Source organism: Papio anubis, chromosome 4 (assembly GCF_008728515.1).
Source record: "Papio anubis isolate 15944 chromosome 4, Panubis1.0, whole genome shotgun sequence".
NCBI classification, from domain to species: domain Eukaryota; kingdom Metazoa; phylum Chordata; class Mammalia; order Primates; family Cercopithecidae; genus Papio; species Papio anubis.
The window spans coordinates 98,355,472-98,360,867 of NC_044979.1; the positions used below are offsets into that span (position 1 = coordinate 98,355,472).

The 5,396-nt window shown below is 42.7% G+C and overlaps 1 pseudogene across 1 annotated transcript; it reads right to left on the reverse strand.

Annotated features, from left to right (window-relative positions):
• Positions 1-344: 344 nt before the first annotated feature.
• LOC110742829 lies at positions 345-4,529 on the reverse strand (annotated as a pseudogene). Its single transcript, XR_002520990.2, has one exon. The product of XR_002520990.2 is annotated as a peptidyl-prolyl cis-trans isomerase A pseudogene (transcript).
• Positions 4,530-5,396: the final 867 nt, after the last annotated feature.

Here is a 5,396-nt window from a genome sequence, read left to right on the forward strand (position 1 = left end):
ATCAGCCTCCTGATTAGCTAGGCCTACAGGCATGCACCACCAGGCCGGGCTAATTATTTTTTGTAGAGACAGGGTCTCACTATGTTGCTCAGGCTGATATCAACTCCTATCCTCAAGTGATCTTCTGCCTTAGGTTCCCAAAGCGTTGGGATTACAGGTTGTGAGCCACCATGCCCAGCCCCTGCCTACATTTTCAATATTCCACTCAACAAATAACATTGAGACTTCCTGGGTCTGGAAAGTAAAAAAAAACTAAGTACTATGTAGAATTAAGCAAGCATGTGAGTGATGTTTCAGAAGTAACCTGTTTCTGTTTCAAGTAAGGCCTACACCAATGCCCTAACTCAAACAAGGACAGACAATAGTTAATTAGTTTTTATTTCATAATCATAAACTTAACTCTGCAATCCAGCTAGGTATGGAAGGGGATGAAGAAAACATGGAACCCAAAGGGAACTGCAGTGGAAGCACAAAGATTCTAGGATACTTCCAGCAAATGGGGTGGAGGGGTGCTCTCCCGAGCTACAGAAGGAATGGTCCGGTGGTTAAGGTAAAACACAAGTCAAACTTACCAGAGCTGTCCACAGTCATCTATGGTGGTCTTCTTGCTGGTCTTGACATTCCTGGATCCAAAGAGCTCCATGGCCTCCACAATATTCATGCCTTCTTTCACCTTGCCAAAGACTACATGCTTGCCATCCAACCACTCCGTCTTGGCAGTGCAGATGAAAAACTGGGAATAGTTTGTATTGGGTCCGGAATTTGCCATGGACAAGATACCGAGACCTGGATGCTTCAGGATAATGTTCTCATCTTCAAATTTCTCCCTGTAGATGGACTTGCCACCAGTGCCATTACAGTGTGTGAAGTCACCACCCTGACACATAAACCCTGGAATAATTCTGTGAAAGCAGGGACCCTTATAACCAAATCCTTTCTCTTCAGTGCTCAGAGCACAAATGTTTTCTGCTGTCTTTGGAATCTTTTTTGCAAACAGCTCGAAGGAGACGTGGTCCGAGGGCTCGCTGCCGACAGTAACGTCGAAGAACATGGTGGGGTTGTCCATGGCTGATAGTACCAGGACTCCTGGCGACAGTAACCTCTGCAAAGCTGGTCATAGAAATTTGAGAGTTTCTCCTAGATGGAAGTTTTAGCTATTTATTTTTATATTAAATGGTAAATTCTTGACTGTAGGTACCTTGTCTTAATCCCCTTTGTTTTTATTTTTTTCCGTCCCCAGGGCAGCCATGTTTGCTTTTACGGATTGTGTAGTACACAGCTCTAAAGAGTGCCTGGGGTTGAGCAGTGCACATCTATCTCACTGTACAGGGAAGCCCGGACTGTCACAATAAACTGCAGGCAGCAAGTCTTTTTATTTATTTGCTGGGTTAAAATGATTCCCATAAGTTCCCTCTAAAATTACCGACAGATTTTCGGTGGGAAGAATGCATTGGAGACTGGCATTAAACACTAGTCCAGGTTAATATTTGCATTGAATGCCTCTCTTATATCTTTTAGCATACATTAAAATGGACTCTAGTCTTGTTCTAGTAAAACCCACGACTGAGTGAACCAAGGACGAGACTGCCGGTTGGTCGTGCACACTCTGGAGGGTGCCAGGAGGCTGGCTTCATCCATGTTGCAGTGTTTCCTAAGGAATATCTTACATCTAGAGGCTATGGTGTCTCACATCTTTGTCCCCAGTTATCTACCTTGTGTGTACCTTGCATTCCTTCATTTTCAGAATGCAGAATTGAACTTGGCTTTGAAGTAAAACAATACTGGTTTTTGAGTGATCCAGCAGCTGTTATACTTTGGTGAGAGTTTTCTTCTCCACCCAAGTCTTGTTTTCCATTTCTCTCTCCACCACTTTCTCTTCTACCCCCACCTCTTCCAGCTTACTCTACCCAATTACCATGCCAGAAACAATTCTTGTCTATCTCCTTTCCCAAAGAGATGCTTCCTTTATTCAACTGCTTAAATAAGTAAAACAAAGTTTCCCTTTCCCCTGAAGCACCTGCTCAAAATATAAGCGGGAGACCAATTATAACCCAGGAGACAAATCCCCTTTGAACAGCTGATCCAGGGAATGGATTTGGAGGCTTATCTTCGGTCTGAATCACAGGGTCACACCAGGGTCATCCCTAGAGCAAATTGTCCTCTTGGCTTCCACTGAACTTACCCTGAAATGTGCACACTGGATCTCTTTTCCCATGGATTATGAAGCTGTTTTGTGAAGGCTGCTCATTTGATGTACTAATCAGCATCTTGACATAACACATGGGAAGAGTTTAAACGTTTGCTTTTGTACTGCAAGGCTTCTAGGGTACTTTCTAATTAGGTCCTTGTAATCACAGACAAAAGCCTGTGACTGTAAATCTGAAAAAATGACTTCCAAAGCATAGGGCAGTGCTTCTCAGACTTTCATGTGTGTACACATCATCCAGGTATGTCATTTAAGTGCAGGTTTTAATTCCCTAGGTCTGAGGCATGGCCTAAGATTCTGCATTCTAACAAAGTTTCAGGTGAGGCTGATGCTGTGGTCTGCTGGACTGCACTTTGAGAAGACCCTACTTGATGGACAGTCAGCCAGGAAACTTTCAGTTTGAGGCATAATTAGTGAAACTTCATATTCCTTAACTACTGCCCAAGGGCCTTGAATGGTAGATGCACCTGTGTATGGTAGATGCACCTGACAGTGATAATCTGACTTCAGCATACCCTGAGAATGACCCTGCATGGTAGATGCACACAAATGTGTATTTGAAGTTCTGACCTAAGGAATTCAGAAGTTGCTAACCTGGAGATTCATTCCTTATCCGTGAGGAATATCTGAGCCCCTCACCCATGCCAAGGAACACAGGCTGTACAAGAGATCAAAGCCCTGTGTTTTGGGTTAAATGAAGGTTACCAGTTGGAGGTTGTTAGGAGGAGGGTGCTAAGTGAAAATGCTATTTCAACTGCGTGCTTCTTACAAGCGGCTCTCCTGCTTTGCCCTTGCCCACTGCCACTGGACAGTTCCATGTAGCCCACTGTCACTGAACCATCCCTATATGTAAGTAAGTTTCCCTCAATAAACCCCATGTCTGCTTTGCTGGCTCTGGGTCTCTTGTTCGGGCTCTTGAAGCTGGTGCATTCCCTATTGGAGCTAAGAGGGGTCTGGCATGATTGATTTCCTCTGTACAACTGCCCAAACTTTGCTGAGCATTCTTATTTTTACCTCCTTTCTCTGGTTCAAATGTTTTATTGTTGTAGTCATCATTTGAATGATACTTATTTGTTTTCATGCCTGCCTCCTAGACTCTGAGCATGTAGGGATAAGACAGCCAATTCTCATTCATCTTTGGATCAAGGGCACCTAGAACAGTATCTGGTAAAACACACACACACACACACACACACACACACACACACACACACACAGAGTAGGCACTCAACAAATACTGGATAAAAGAAAAACTGATAGATTAAACTCATAAAATTAAAACCTTCTATCCATTCCAAACATCATAAACAGGATACAAAGGCAAATGATAAACTGAGAAATATATTTGCAGTGTATTAAGATCTCTTATGAGTTCTTACAGTTTGAGTTGGGTCTGTCAAAAGATATGTCACAGTCCTAACCCCCAGTATCTCAGAATGGGAACTTACTTGGAAATAGAGTCATTGCAGAAATAATTAGTTAAGCTGCGGAGTAGGGAGGGCTCTTAATCCAATATGACTGGTGTCATAAAAGGAGGAGACATGGACATACAGGGAGAACCTCATGTGTGAATGGAAGCAGAGATTCAGCTGATGGAGCCACAGGCTGTGGAACACCTGGGGCTGCCAGAAACTGGAAGAGGCAAGGAAGGATCCTCCCTAGAGACCTCAGCGAGAGTATGTACTGCCAATGCTTTGATTTTGCACTTGCTGTCTCTAGAATGCTGAGAATACATTTCTGTTGTTTTAAGCCACCTAGTTTGTGGTATTTTGTTACAGCAGCCCTGGTAAACTGACACATAAGCAACAAGAAAAAGAATGATCTAGTAGCAAAGGGGGCAAAGAACCCAATCATAGGTAATGCACAAACAAATGCAAATTGCTCATAAACAAACAACGTTCAAGGGCTAGTAATCAAAGCAATGCAAAATGAACACAACATTGAAATGCTCTTTTTATCTTATTATATTTATTATTTTAATTAGGAAAAAATACAGTGTTGTGAGTTTAGGACAACCAGGCCCTCTTCTGCGCTTGAGCCACTAGTAGCTGTTGATATTACCTCCAAATATATCTTAAGTTGTTCCACTTCTCTCCATGTCTTCTGCCATTGCTTCCTTCTAAGATACCATTGTCATTGTCATTGACTGTTTAAAAATTTTATTATACTTTAAGTTCTGGGATACATGTGCAGAGAGTGCAGGCTTGTTATACAGGTATAACATGGTGCCATGGTGGTTTGCTGCACTCATCAACCCATCATCTATATTAGCTATTTCTCCTAATGCTATCCCTCACTTATTCCCCCACCCCCTGACAAGCCCTGGTGTGTGATGTTCCCCTCCCTGTGTTCATGCGTTCATGTGTTCTCATTGTTTAACTCCCACTTATGAGTGAGAACACACAGTGTTTGGTTTTCTGTTCTTGTGTTAGTTTGCTGAGAATGATGGTTTCCAGCTTCATCCATGTCCCTACAAAGGACATGAACTCATCCTTTCTTTGGCTGCATAGTATTCCATGGTGTATATGTGCCACATTCTCTTTATCCAGTCTATCATTGATGGGCATTTGGGTTGGTTCCAAGTCTTTGCTATTGTGAACAGTGCCGCAATAAACATACGTGTGCATGTGCCTTTATAGTAGAATGATTTATAACCCTCTGGGTATATATCCAGTAATGAGATTGCTGGGTCAAATGGTATTTCTGGTTCTAGATCCTTGAGGAATTGCCGCACTGTCTTCCACAGCGGTTGAACTAATTTACACTCCCACCAACAGTGTAAAAAGCATTCCTCTTTCTCCACATCCTCTCCAGCATCTGTTGTTTCCTAACTTTTTAATGATGGCCATTCTAACTGGCATGAGATGGTATCTCATTGTGGTTTTGATTTGCATTTCGCTAATGACCAGTTATGATGAGCTTTTTTTCACATGTTTGTTGGCTGCATAAATGTCTCCTTTTGAGAAGTGTCTGTTCATATCCTTTGCCCACTTTTTGATGGGGTTGTTTGTTTTTTTTCTTGTAAATTGGTTTCTTTGTAGATTCTGGATATTAACCCTTTGTCAGATGGATTAAAGACTTAAACATAGCCGGGTGCGGTGGCTCAAGCCTGTAATCCCAGCACTTTGGGAGGCCGAGACGGGCGGATCACGAGGTCAGGAGATCCGAGACCATCCTGGCTAACAGGTGA